The sequence below is a fragment of the Mus pahari genome, chromosome 4 (assembly GCF_900095145.1).
Source record: "Mus pahari chromosome 4, PAHARI_EIJ_v1.1, whole genome shotgun sequence".
Lineage (NCBI taxonomy): Eukaryota > Metazoa > Chordata > Mammalia > Rodentia > Muridae > Mus > Mus pahari.
This window is the reverse complement of record NC_034593.1, coordinates 109,842,218-109,857,225: the sequence shown is the minus strand read 5'-3', so window position 1 is coordinate 109,857,225 and position 15,008 is coordinate 109,842,218. Positions and strand designations below refer to the sequence as shown.

The 15,008-nt window shown below is 46.5% G+C and overlaps 1 pseudogene; it reads left to right on the top strand.

Annotated features, from left to right (window-relative positions):
• The first annotated feature begins 4,077 nt into the window (after nucleotides 1-4,077).
• Nucleotides 4,078-5,428, top strand: LOC110320565 (annotated as a pseudogene).
• Nucleotides 5,429-15,008: the final 9,580 nt, after the last annotated feature.

Below are 15,008 nucleotides of genomic sequence, written 5' to 3'. Positions count from 1 at the left end.
CAGTGATCTGCTTTCAGTAACCAAGCAACGCATGTGTGTCTGGAAGCCTTTTTCATGCTCTCCTGTGTTCCTTAAGCTCACCAGCCTTGTCTCATCTCGCCTCTCATCTCCAGGAAGCCTTTCCTGACCCTATGTGCTCATATTGTAGCAGAGCTGTTGCTTGCTTCCTGTGGTGGTCTGAAATAAAAGTGCCCCCCCCCCACGGACTCATAGGGAGGGGCATTACTGGAGGTGTGGCCTTGCTGGAGGAAGTGTGTCACTAAGGGCGGGCTTTGAGGTTTCAGATGCTCAAGCCATACCTAATCGCCCACATTCTCTTCCTGCTGCCTGCCGATCCAGCTGTAGACCTCTCAGCTTCCACTCCAGCACCATGTACCTGGGTGCTGCCATACTTCTTCCTACCATGATGAAGATGGACTAAAACTCTGAACTGTAAGCCAGCTCCAAGTAAATGTTCTCCTGTTTATGAGATGCTGTGGTCATGGTGTCTCTTCACAGCAATAAGACCCTAAGACACTTCCCATGACTTAGTGTTTTGTTTGTTTGAGACAGGGGCTCGATATAGCCCTGGCTGTCCTGGAACTCATTATGTAGACCAGGTTAACCTCCCAAGGGCTGGGATCAAAGGTGTGAGCCATCGTACCTGACTCCATGACTTAGTTTTTAACACATCTATTACGGTTTGTATATGCTTGGCCCAGGGAGTGACACTATTAGAAAGTGTGGCCCTGTTGGAGTAGGTATGGCCTTGTTGGAGTAGGTTGTCACTGTGGGTGTGGGCATTACGACCCTCATCCTAGCTGCCTGGAAGTCAGTATTCTGCTAGCAGCCTTCAGAGGAAGATGTAGAACTCTCAGCTCCTCCTGTACCATGCCTGTCTGGATGTTGCCATGTCCCACCTTGATATAATGGACTGAACTTCTGAACCTGTAAGCCAGCTCCAATTAAACTTTGTCTTTTATAAGACTTGACTTGGTCATGGTGTCTGTTCAGAGCAACAAAACCCTAACTAAGACAACATCCTAGATAGAACCCAATGCATTATAATTGACTAGCGGCTCTTTCTCACCAAACTATGTGGTTCTTTTTTGTTGTTGTTTTTTGGGTTTTGTTTGTTTGTTTTTGTTTTTTCATTTTTTTTTTTTTCGAGACAGGGTTTCTCTGTATAGCCCTGGCTGTCCTCGAACTCAGAAATCCGCCTGCCTCTGCCTCTCCCAAGTGCTGGGATTAAAGGCATGTGCCACCACCACCCAGCAACTATGTGGTTCTTAAATTTAGTGACCAATTTGTTTTCATCTGTGGTAACAATAATAAACAAAGAGAAGAAGCAGGAGGTAGTGGAGGATGAAGCAGGAAGGATGTGGTAGTGATAAGCAGTTAAGAGCACTGACTGCTCTTCCAGAGGTCCTGAGTTCAATTCCCAGCAACCACATGGTGGCTCACCACCATCTGTAATGGAATCCTGAAGACAGCAACAGTATACTCATATACCTAAATTAAATAAATAAATCTTTGGGTTGAAGAGATGGCTCAGAGGTTAAGAACACTCTCTGCTCTTCCAAAGGTCCAGAGTTCAATTCCCAGCAGCCACCTGGTGGCTCACAGCCATCTGTAATGGGATTCAATGCCCTCTTCTGGTGTGTCTATAGACAGTTACAATGTTCTCATATACATAAACTAACTAACTAAATCTTTAGGGCTGGTGAGATGACTCAGTGGGTAAGAGCAGACTCTTCTTCTGAAGGTCCTGAGTTCAAATCCCAGCAACCACATGGTGGCTCACAACCATCTGTAATGAGATCTAATGCCTTCTTCTGGTGTGTCTGAAGATAGCCACAGTGTACGTATTTATAATAATAAATAAATCTTTGAGCTGGAGCAAGCAGGAACTGGGTGAGCAGGACCAACTGGAGCGAGCAGAGGTCCTAAATTCAGTTCACAACAACCAGATGAAGGCTCACAACCATCTGTACAGCTACAGTGTGTACTCATATACATAAAATTAAAGAAAACTACATCTTTAAAAAAAAAAGTTGTCCTCTGGCTTCCACATTAAATAAAAATATAGCTTTAAAAACATGTCTGTAAGGGCAGGGGAGATGGCTCAGCCTGGAAAGGTTTGTGCTCCTAGGACTGACAGTTGGGTTTGATCCCTGGAGAGAACCGACTCCTACAAATTGTCTCCTGATTTCCCTACATAGGCCAGGACGCGTACACACACACACACACACACACACACACACACACACACACACACACACACACACACACGGGGGGGTGAGGGAGCAAGGGAGAGAGGGAATGAGAAGAGTTTCCACCAGTACCTGCCTTTTTTGAGTTGTACTTATTTGGTCTAAACCCGGGAGAGTGATTAGTTATGGTCCTACTAAGTTATTTAACTCAGAGGGCCCCTTCTTCCTGGAAATAAGCTTATAAGGGCACAGTTTATAAGCTGTGTCCCTGAAAGAATACTAATTATTTAATTAGAGTTTCAATTTTTTATTTGTTTTTAAAGACAGAGTCTTGCTCTATAGCCCAATGTGGCCTCAAAATGGCAACAACTCTCTTTCCTCAGCCTCCCCTGGTGTAGGAACACAGGTGCGAGCTACCACACCCTACTCTAGAGGCTTAATTTTAAAGAAGCTAACATACAGCACCTACTGTTTGTGGAGCATTACATATAGGGTTTTTTTTCCCTCTGAATTTTGCATAACCCAGTGGTTATATTCCTTCTATATATGAAAGGTGGCCCTGAGAGAGTAACTCACCAGGGTTCCTGTTGGGAAGGGGGCTCTAGGGTCCATTCATTTACAGTTTCTACTTGGCTACTTGGTTTCAAGGGAGGGAGGGTGATGAACACAGACCCTTACCCTCCGCAAAACCATCCACAGTAGAATTTTCTCCAGACACTGCTGTGACAGAAGAGTCCCCAGCGAGAGCATCTGCAGTCTATTGTATTTTGTCTGCTATGGGCTGCCCCTAGTGCTCCCCCAAACCCAAAACCATAAGGTGAAGGCATCCTTGAGAGCAACTGGCCACGAAGGGAGAGAGCTCTTGAGTAGGATTGGTGCCCTTGTATGAAGAAGCATCAGAGCTAGATCAGTCTCTCGCTCTCTCCCACCTCGTCTCTCTCTATACACACGCATGTGTGTCTACCGACCTAGTTGGTGGCATGAACCTGGGAGAGTGGAACCTAAAAAGAAGTGGACTAAAGTCTCGTGCAACAGTCATCTTTATCCAGAGCATCAGACGATTGATACTCTTAGGATTAAAAAGAGTCATCTGAATGAAATGTACAATCACAAGGACAAGCCACACAGGAAAAACCAGGTTTTTCCATAGAGGCACATGAATAACAGCTGAAGTACACCCACTCTTATCTGCTATACATGGGAAGAGCACACAAACACATTCCGTGAATAGTTCTGTGCTTTGAGGAAACTGAGGTCACAAGACTCTGGTCTTGTTTTCTTGGAATTTTCTTACAAGCATTCAGAATTCTCACATGACTCCATCCCTGGACTGTGCTCCAACAGGTGTATATATTAATTTTACAAAATACCATGTTTCATTATGACCTTTTCATACTTTCCTGTAATGCTTACCTTCCTATACCCTTCTAACTGGCCTCCTTCTCCTTCCAAAACAGGCTTCCCTCCTATTTACATGTCTTTTTGTTGCTGCTAAGTCTAGTTTAGTCATATGAGAGAAAACACATAATTTTGTCTTTCTGAATCTGGCTGCTTTTGCTTAACCTGACGTTCTCCGGTTCATTCACGTTCCTGCAAACGGCATACTTTCCTTCTTCTTTATAGTGAAATAAAGCTGCATTGTGCACATACACCACATTTTCCTCATCCCTTCATGTACTGATAGCACCAGGCTGACTCCTTCCTGTCTTGGCTGTTGTAAGCAGTTCTGCAATAAACCTGGGTGTGTAAACACATCTACTGTTCATTCGCTTTGATTTCTTTCCGTATATAGCCAGGCATGGAATTAGCTGCTCTCTCTGTTCTATGTAGTTAGAAATCCAAAAGCGGCCTAGGTCCGGGTCCCGGTCACCCGAGTACTACCACAATGGCGGCAGCCACGCTATTGCGAGCGACGCCCCACTTCAGCGGTCTCTGCGCCAGCCCGACCCCATTTCTGCAAGGTCGGCTGCAGCCGCTGAAGGCTCCGGCATCTCCCTTCTTGTGTCGCAGCCTAGCTGTGGAGGCCAAGAAGACTTACGTTTGCGACAAGCCCCATGTGAATGTGGGTACCATCGGGCATGTGGACCACGGCAAGACCACCCTGACTGAGCCCATCACGAAAATTCTAGCCGAGGGAGGTGGAGCTAAGTTCAAGAAGTACGAGGAGATAGACAATGCCCCAGAGGAGTGAGCTCGGGGCATCACCATCAATGCAGCCCATGTGGAGTATAGCACTGCTGCCCGACACTATGCCCACACAGACTGCCCTGGTCATGCAGATTATGTTAAGAATATGATCACAGGCACCGCCCCTCTGGATGGCTGCATCCTGGTGGTGGCAGCTAATGATGGCCCCATGCCCCAGACCCGAGAGCACTTACTGCTAGCTAAACAGATTGGGGTAGAACATGTTGTGGTGTACATGAACAAGGCAGACGCTGTCCAGGACTCAGAGATGGTGGAGTTAGTCGAGCTGGAGATCCGGGAGCTGCTCACCGAGTTTGGCTATAAAGGAGAGGAAACCCCAGTCATCGTAGGCTCGGCTCTCTGTGCCCTTGGGCAAGGTGACCCTGAGCTAGGTGTGCAGAAGCTTCTGGATGCTGTGGACACTTACATCCCAGTACCCACCCGGGACCTGGAGAAGTCCTTTCTGCTCCCCGTAGAGTCAGTTTACTCTATTCCTGGCCGGGGCACAGTGGTGACAGGTTACACTAGAGTGTGGCATTTTGAAGAAAGGAGATGAGTGTGAGTTGCTGGGACATAACAAGAACATTCACACTGTGGTGACAGGCATTGAGATGTTCCACAAGAGCCCGGAGAGGGCTGAGGCAGGGGATAACCTGGGTGCTCTGGTCCGAGGCTTAAAGCGCGAAGATTTGGGGCGTGGCTTGGTCATGGTCGAGCCAGGCTCCATCCAGCCCCACCAGAAGGTGGAGGCCCAGGTTTATATCCTCAGCAAGGAGTAGGGTGGCCGCCACAAACCCTTTGTATCTCATTTCATGCCCGTCATGTTCTCCCTGACCTGGGACATGGCCTGTCGAGTCATCTTGCCTTCAGGGAAGGAACTTGCCATGCCTGGAGAGGACCTGAAGCTTAGTCAAATCTTGCGGCAGCCATGATCTTAGAGAAAGGCCAACGTTTCACCTTGAGGGATGGCAACAAGACCATTGGCACTGGCCTTGTCACTGATGTACCAGCCATGACTGAGGAGGACAAGAACATCAAATGGATCTGAGTCTGGACTGCTGCTCAGGTTGTTGAGCCTCAAGCTGCCCTGGTCAGCATTCCCACTTGTGGACACAGGCTGCATCCAGGCAGGGTATACCTCGGACATTTCTCCTGCTCACAGGAGTGGCCAGCCAGGGGAGGGAGACAAGTAAAACTGCCCCATGGATAACTCAAAAAAAAAAAAAAAAAAAAAAAAAAAAAAAAAAAAAAAAAAAAAAAGAAAAAAGAAAAGAAAAGAAATCCAAAAGCAAAGAACCCTCAGTAGACACTGGGCTGGTGGCTTCTCGGTTTTGGGGTATTTTGCTATTGTGACTTGTGTTAAGATGGAACTTGGTACTGAGAAGTAAGTTGGTTCTGTGTATACACTTAATGATGCTGAAGGAGCTTTGGAACCAGGTAAAGGATGGTCTAGGTGAGATAGATTCAGCAGTCCAGATTGTCCAGAAGGGACTTTAACGTCAAGTCTCCTGGTGGCTTTGAAAAGAAAGAAAAAAAAAACTACCAAGTGTTTTCTTAGAGAGTTATAACCAGTACAGCTGGTAAATGTGAGGGTGGTAACTCCAGTGTCTCCAACAGAAAGCAACCTGCTATTGGACAATAAAGAAAAGATAAATCTTGCCAAGCAGAGAGCCTGTGTTTGTGCTCTATTGTTTTTTGGGAGGCTGGGAAGAGGGGAAATTAGCCACTTAGCTGAATAGAGATTTCTAAGCCAAGCACTGAAAAAGGGTTCTGGTTCGAATAGTTAAATGTGAAAAGGAAGAAAAATTCTGAAGTCAGAATTGTTAAGCAAAGGGAACTAGAATGTAAGAGATTTTGAAAATTCTCACACTATTCCCACCCTGTGAAAAACCAAGAAATCAAGCTCGGAAGATGTCAGTCATTCAGGGTGTGGCTAACTGACACAGCCCAAGTTTATAGGGATATCTGTGTAAGGGTGAATGGTGCACGTGGAACAGTGTGACAAGAAGGGGAGGAAGGGGACAGAATAAAGAGTGGCTGTCATGCTGGGCACTGGAGTTTATTTCTGCTGGGAGGCTGAGGCAGATAGTTCCGAGTCATCCTGAGTTACACAGTAAGCCCTGTCTCAAAACAGGCATGGTGATACACATTTCTGATTCCAGAACTTGTAAGGCAGAGGTGAGAAAATTGTCCCACATTTGAGGCATGCCTGGTCTATCTAGTGAGTTCCAGGTCAACCAGGGCTACATAGCAAGACCCTGTCTCAAAGAGGAAATTGAAGGAGGTGAAGGAGGAGGTTGGGTAGGAACAAGAGGAGGTAAAGGAGGAGGAGCAGGAGGAGGAGGAGGAGGAGGAAGAGGAGGAGAAGGAGGAAGAGGAGGAGAAGGAGAAAGAGGAGGAGAAGGAGAAAGANGAGGAGAAGGAGAAAGAGGAGGAGAAGGAGAAAGAGGAGGAAAAGGAGGAAGAGGAGGAGAAGGAGGAGAAGGAGGAGAAGGAAGAGGAGGAGGAGGAGGAGGAGGAGGAGGAAGAAGAAGAAGAAGAAGAAGAAGAAGAAGAAGAAGAAGAAGAAGAAGAAGAAGAAGAAGAAGAAGAAGAAGAAGAAAGTTAGTTTTGTGGCTTTTATTGATGGAAGGCAAAAATCACTATTCTCAAAGTAGTGGAGTTTCAAGGACTACTTAGTACTCCAAGTGCAGCACCTCAGCCTTGTAAGCTGCAGTTGAGAGACTGCAATCCCAGGGGATCTAAGAGATTAGAATGGCACTCCAGTGGGTCACAAAGGAAGGACCTCTGACCCCCTGAAGAAGAAAGGCATCTGAAGAGGTCATTCTTCAGCTCCGAGAATGTGTGGTGCTTAATCTGCTAGGTTAGGGACGTGCTCAGGACCCTTCACCTCGTTCTTCTTCCTTTTATCTCTGTTCAGAAAAGGAGTATGTGGCCATTTTGTTTCGAAAGCATCCCAGCTGCCTGGGTTTGCAGGCTCCCTGATGGAGAGGGATTTTGCCTCAGGGTGCGCCTAGAGTCTCACCTCTATCTGATTTAGATGGTGTCTAAATGAGTCTTTGGACTTAAGGACTGACACTGGAATGAGTCAAGGATTTAGAAGCTGGTGGGACCAGCTGTCTGCATGTTGCATACATTTGGGGAGGGGCCATGAATTTCATCCATTTTCCACTAAATTCACTTTGCAGTCTAATCCCCAGTGTGATAGGAGTTGAAGTTGGGCTTTTGGGAAGTCATTAGATCTCGAGAACGAGGTTTAAGATATGTTGAGATGCGTATTCTCTAAGAAGTGGCTCCTTTTCCATCTGGTGATGACCCAGAGAGACCCCTGTAGTCTGTGGGTGGAGAGCATGCCTCTCCTCATTCCCCGCTCCCCTGGCATTCTGTTCTCAGACCTCCAGCCTGAAGAACCATGCTATATGCTCGCTCCCCAATTTGAGTGGTCTTGCTGAAGAGGCCAAAGTATCCACTCTGGTACCTTCCTGTCATCTAAAACCCACTCCGTCTATCAAACATACCTCATGTACGCTCCCTATGTCTGAATTAAGATTCCACGACAACACACTTTTTATTTTAATATTCTTGATCAAAAGGAATTGGGGCTTGTTATCATCTTTTACACACCCATACATTCTGGAAGATCTATATGAGAGAAGGAAGTCACCCTGCACTAGCCATTGCAGTCTCACATCACATCCAAAGGAGACCTTATTAACTAAGGGATGTGTATAGAGATGGAGATGGAGATGGAGAGATAGCTAGACAGACAGACAGATAGACAGAAGAGGTCAGTAATGTAGATGATCTTCTTCTGGGAATGCCCTCTCAGGGGTGCCTAGTAACTAGGCTTGTATTTCTTGATTCTCCCTTCTTAGTTTAGCTAACCTGAAGGCAGGAGATGGACCACATTTTTTTGGTTTTTAGAACTGAACTGTCTCATATGGCCATGTCAACTGAGGTCTGGTAAATTTAGAAGTGGCAAGGTGATCATTTTCCATCTCGGATACAGGAAACAGAGAAAAATAGGTTTATTAGTTTGGTTCTAGATGTTTAAAAATGTTGATTTGTATATTTTAGTGTGTGTGTGTGTGTGACATGTGGGGAAGGGGCATGGCTCAGTACATATGTGGAGGTCAGGTTCTCTTTACATGGGAAACATGGCTTGAACTTGGGTCCTTGGACTTGAAGAACAAGTGCTTTGCCCACTGAGCCATCTCATTAGGTTCTAGACTCTGTTAAAGGCCCAATATAGCAATAGCTCAAATAAGGTAGACATTTTCCTTTTATAGGAAAGCGGGAAGCAGTCTAGGAAGGGTTAATGATCATCCCAGCTCCGGAGGTCAGGGCTCAGGCGTCTTGGCTGTTGTTGCTATCTTCAGTCTTCAGTTCCTGTCTCTCTAGGCCAAAGACAGTGACTTCACCTGCTGCATCTCAGCCGCACGAAGATCAAGGAAAGAACAGGAGAAAAGAGTTTACCTGTGTCTTCTTAAGATGAGTGTGAGCGGTGAACCAATCCCACATCTGAGGCCAGCTGGCTTTGAACTGAGTCCATGGTTACAACAAACAGGAAGACACCAAGAGCTTGTCCCAGAGGTTTTACATGTTGTGTTTGCCCGTATTGCATTGTTCAGAGCTTCAACAGAAGTGTATCCATTAGCTGTATGCTCATATGTCTAGCAAAACATCTTCTACAAAAAGGTGGAAGTGATGTCATAGGCAAACAAGCCGACTCAACTAGCCCTAAGCTGAGACAGTGGGTGAGCACAGAGTGATCATCAAGTAGACTCAGAAATAGCAGCAGCAGGAGATGGGACCTCCGGAAGACAAGAACAGTCTTAGGCCTCTTGCTGGCACCGGGCACTTAGGTTCAGGCCATCATGGAGGCTCGACAGCTTTCCTCCCCAGCTTACAGCGACCCCACATCAACCAGTCACAGAGGCCTTTTGTCCCTTGACACCAAAGAGCAGTAAGGTCGGCAGCCCAGAGCACTTGTTCCTGGCGGGCTGGGCCCGACGCTTCCCTCTTTTCATTCCTGACAGGGGTGCAGGCTAAGGAGCAGCGCCCATGCTCAGTAGGTAAACATTGCTGGACTTACTGGGTTGCTTCCTGGTGCAGCTGGATGCACTTATTATCTGTCTCCGTCGTTTCTGCCAATTATGTAAGGGAGGCTTCAAATTGCCTCAGAAAAAGTCATGAGGACGTCAGGGAATGTCTCCGTTCAGAACTCGCAGAGGAAAGTAGAAACAGTTTTGGCCCGGCTCTTCCTTGGAACCTGTCAGCACTCAAAGGGAAGGGGCCCTCAGCTGCGGCAGTAATGCAAACCACAGTGATGAGAACCAGAAGGGCTACGGAGAGCTGGAGGGCTCAGTTCCCTCCAGAGTAGACAAATGCTTGCAGACCAGTGAGTGACATACCAGTCCGATCAGCTCACCCTCAGAAGAGTATGCCCGTGCCCAGATTTGAAGAGCCTTGCGTGAAACTGTTTATTTTATTTTTTTCCAGTGTTTTAAATTTAACCAGCTGGAGAAAAGTACCATTTGGGGAATGGTAGCTCATGGCTGTAATCCCCTGGCTGGGGTAGGTCAGCCTGGGTTCCAAAGTGAGTTCTCAGAAAAGTTCCATTTTATTAAACCTTTGTAAAATGAAGGTTTGTGCTTTTTGCCCCCCCCCCCCCCAGGCTTCATTCCATCAAAGATATAGAAAACAGCTCCCGTAACTAGCACATTGAACATGAAGCCTAGCACAGCATCCCCCAAACACATGCTTTGTTGATTCTCTTCCACAGAGGAGAGAGCAGGATTTTTCAGAGGTTTTTCTAACAAGGACTGCTAAGCTGTGGGATTCATGTTCAACCAAAGAAATTCACAAGTCTGCTTGGCACGGAAGAAGGTTATTCAATTAATTCTTGTTGGCTGAGTATATTTCAAACAGACACAGAAACAATAGCACGTTCGTAACCCAGCATATCGACACAGAACTCCCCTGACTCACTGGATTTGTGATCGCAGATGCAGTTTCCCTTCAGAGATGTAGAAAAGCTGGTCGGGTCTGTGAGCTGAGGTGGAGCTGAGGGTCCAGCCCAGTGCTGCGACTTGGGTAGCATGCCTGATGCCGTAGGTTCAATCCCTAGCTAGCAAGCATAGTAAAAACTAAATAAAAGAAACAACTTGGGCTGGAGAGCTGGCTCAATGGTTAAGAACATTGAATGCTCTTCCGAAGGTCCTGAGTTCGAATCCCAGCAACCCCATGGTGGCTTACAAACATCAATATAGCGACAGTGTATTCATATACATAAAATAAATAAATCTTAAAAAAAAAATATATATATATATATATAAAGAAAGAAACAACTCCAGACAAATGCAGCGACTGTTTTCAGCCAGATGTGGTGATGTACAGCCATAATCCCAGCTTGACTATGAATATGAAGCCAGAGTGATCTACATATGAGGTCCAGGACAGTCAGGGCTATGGTGTGAGACCCTGTCTCATAAAACAGTTTCTTGAGGCAGAAAAAAAAAAAATCCTACCCGGGTGGGGCGGAACCAGAAAGCTTTTAGTGTATAACGACCTAAAGGATTTAAATGATAGCCCTGTTGCTTTCTGTTTCAGTGTACTTAAGGTGGTTAAATCTAAGGTCCTGAAGCCTCCTGATATCTTTATCATGTTAGGGAAAAGCCACTGGTGCTCGGTGGTGGTGTTTGTATCTTTCTCTCAATTAGGAAGAGTTCTTCAAGAGTTGGGAATGGAACTTTTTGATAGAGTGCTTACGTAGTACGCATAAGGCCCCGGGGTTTAATTCCCTGAACCCTAGTACCACCCTCACACACCTAAAAAATAAAAATTAAAAAAATTATATCTATAGTTTTCAGATGCTGTATTTTTTAAAGATTTATTTATTTATTTTATGTATATGGGTTTACTGTTGTTGTCTTCAGACACATCAGAAGAAGGCATCGGATCCCATTACCGATGGTTGTGAGCCACCATGTAGTTGCTGGGAGTTGAACTCAGGACTTGTGGAAGAGCAGTCGGTGCTCTTAACCACCGAGCCATCTCTCCAGCCCCAGATGCTACATTTTTTAGTCTTTTTATGAAAATATGTTCATTTATCCTCATTGGATTTGATAATGTGCTGTTTTCCCTTGAAACGTTCTTGCGGATGTAAAAAGTTCAGCATTGCGTTGAAAGGTTCCAGGACACACATGTAACCCCAGTCAGGTTGAGGACTCACTACAAGGACTCAGCAATGAGAAAGACAATCATAGAGGGGGAGTTCTGGGTGGACCCAGGCACGGGTTCCCAGGGGTACTGTCCCGAGAGAGCCAGACTCAATGAAACCTCAGGCAGGGACTTCTCCATGTGGGAACTGTTTGAAATGTTATCACCAGGGAACTCATTAGAGACTCCACATCCAAGTTTTTATTGAGGGGCACAGTCACACAGGCAACCTCTGCTTGGCACAGGTGCCAATTCGAGACTCCCAGGAGGAAAGCAGGTGTTCAGCATGAGCCATCGTGTTTGCACAGTTTAGGACCAGCCAGCCTCTTATCACCAAGGGTGGGAAGGAGCCCTAACAAAATTCAAGTTCCCAGGCCCCAGCAGAGAGGCAGCCTTGTCCTGGGGGAGGAGTTGAGATCCTCTTTGCTAATTTCTTTCTGCATGCATGCCATCAGTAGACATAATCATGAGAATAACAGTAGTGAACTTGAGGGGTTTCCTTTTATTTGGTATCCATACACAGAAGGCAAGCATTAAACTGTCCTTGCAGTCACCTTTCTGAAGTTTTTATATCCTTTCTTCATAAAACGATATCTGGTCCATTTCAACTAATATTTATGGAGTCTTTGTCATGTGCCAGGATACTGTTTATATTTTATTTATTTATTTTTCATTCATTCATTAATTTATTCACTTTACATCCTGATCTCAGCCCCTCCTCCCAGTCCTACCCTTCCACACCCTCATCCCATCCCCCCTTTCTCCTCAGAGAAGGGGAGTCTCCCCCAACACCCCCTGCTACCCACTCGTCCTGGTACTAAGGACTAAGGTACATTAGGACTAAGCACATCCTCTCCCACTGAGGCCAGACAAGGCAGCCCAGCCAGGGGAACGGATCCAAAGGGGGCCAGTCTACTGTCTAAATCATTTAAATCTGACAAAGAAGCAAGTCCTGCTTCCTTTCCCTTATTTTATATATGAGCATATTTAGATCCAGTTAGAGTGTTATGGAAATTTGTTCAAAATCTCACATCTAGAGGCCAGGCACTGTGGTATATACCTTTAATCCCAGCACTTGGAAAGCAGAGGCAGGAGGATCTCTGTGAGTTCAAGGCTACATATTCCTGGACAGCCAGAACTACCCAGTAAGTCTTTGTCTCAAAACGGACAAATAAAACCCCCAAATCTCACAGCTAGGGTATGCAGAGATGGCTCAGTGGTTGAGATCATCTGAGACTGGGGTTTGGCTCCCAGTTCTCAGATGGGGGCCTCACAACTGTCTATAACTCCAGTCCTAGGGGATCCTACACTGTGTCCTGCCTCTTCTGGCACCAGGTACACATATGGTGTACATATACATGTAGGCAGAGCACTCATACACACAAATGATAAAATTAATAAATTAAGAAAAAAAAACCCCACAACTAATTGTCATGTTTGGGGCTGAGCCAGGAGGGGGCCAACTGTGCATCTGGGGCTGCTCTGAGGGCCCAGAATGACACCGTGAACAATGTGGTCCTTTACTGCTTTCTTTTAAGGGACATGTCACCAGCAGCTCTGTTAAAGGCACTTGCAAACATTTGATCATGGTACTGGCTTTGATACCTCTGCTGAAATGGGCTTTGTGGATTCAGGCTGAGAACAGGTCCATGCCATTGGGCCGTCTCTCACAACAGTAGAATAATGGCTTTGTTTGATTGGCTTACACAATAGGGGACTGAGTAGTTCCTCAATGGCTCCCTGCAGGCTAGAGAGACAGATAATCTGGCAGCTGTTCCAGCCTAAATAACTAGAAGCCTCAGAACCAGGGGGCAATGGTTCCGTCTCAGTCCAAGGCTGGAAGCCTAGAAGCTTCCTGGAGAGTTGGTGGTGTGAGTCTACACGGAAAGGACGAAGAAGCTGGAGTCTGATGCTCAGGACAGCAGCAGTGACAGTGAACACACTGGCTCTGAACTGACCTTGCATGTACTGGCTGGCTTCATCTTCTTCTACATTCATCCCATCCGGGGCCCAGCTCAATGGGTGATGCTATCCACATTCAGGATACATTTCTACTTGTCACTTGCTCTCCCGAATGCTAACCCCCCTCTGAAAATGCCCTGATAGGCACACCCAGAGGGTATGCTTACTGGAGTCCTGGACATCTCTCAATGCAGTCAAGCTGCCAAGCAGGACCAACCTCACACTATCGATTCAGCAAAGGAAACCATGCTAGCTCTTTGTATTTCAGAAGCCCAGCTGCCCTGGGCAGTCTGTTATCCCAGGGGGATCTCCATTCTCCCCGCACCTCTCCTCCACCTTCATCAGACTCCTGAACCAGACAGACAGAAGCATGTTTTCTACTAAGAGGCTGTACCCAGCAGCTGACTGAGACAGAAACAGACACGTACAGCCAAACAGTGGATGGAGTTTGGGGACTCTTATGGAAGAATAGGAGGAAGGATCATGGGCCCCATGGGGTTTAGGAACTCCACAGGAAGACCAACAAAGTCAACTAACCTGGAGGCTTTTAGAGTCTGAACCACCAACCAAAGAACATACATGGGCTAGACCTAGGACTCCCCGCACATATGCAGCAGATGTGTAGCTTGGTCTTCGTGTGGGTCCTGAACAACTGAAACAGTGGCTGTCCCAAAAGCTGTTACATGTACATGGGATAAGTTCTTCTAGCTGGGCTGCCTTGTCTGGCCTCAGTGGGAGAGGAAGGGCCTAGCTTCCTCTTGCACTGAGACTTGAAGTGCCAGGCTAGGGGGGACACCCAGGGAGCTCCAACCTGCTCAGAGGAGAAGGGAAGGGCGTGGGGGAATGATTGTGGGAAGGGATGACAAGGAGGGGGGTGTCAGTGAGCAGGATGTACAGTGAATAAGTAAAAAAAAAAGTTAAAATAAAAGATACATCTTAAAACATCTCTCAAATGTAAAGCAAGGGCCCACAAGTAATTGGATGTGTCTGAGGCCTGCCTGGCTTTCTCTCATCATTCTGAACCTCAAGATCTTCCTCAGTTAAGCCTAGACAGTGTGATCATCAGGAGACACAGGCAAACAGATGTGTTTGACCTGCCAGAAAGTCAGGCCGGGGACTCGGGAGCCATCTGAAAAATACAGTCTGCCTCAGAGACCTGGCTGTGGGCATGGATAAGCCCGCATCTGGTTGTGAAGAAAGGCACTTTGACAGAGCAGAAGCAAGAAGCAAGAGGTTGCCAGGAAACTGGAGTTGAAGGTATTTCAGAAAGTACGGGACTTCAGGGGGTGGGGAGAATTGTTTCTGCTTTGTAACTGACTCCCTCTAGGGTCTATCCTGGGATGATAATAATAACTCGTCTGTGTGATGCTGTCACAGACAGACATACATAGGTGCATGGTGTGTGTGTGTGTGTGTGTGTGTGTGTGTGTGTGTGTGTGTGTGTGT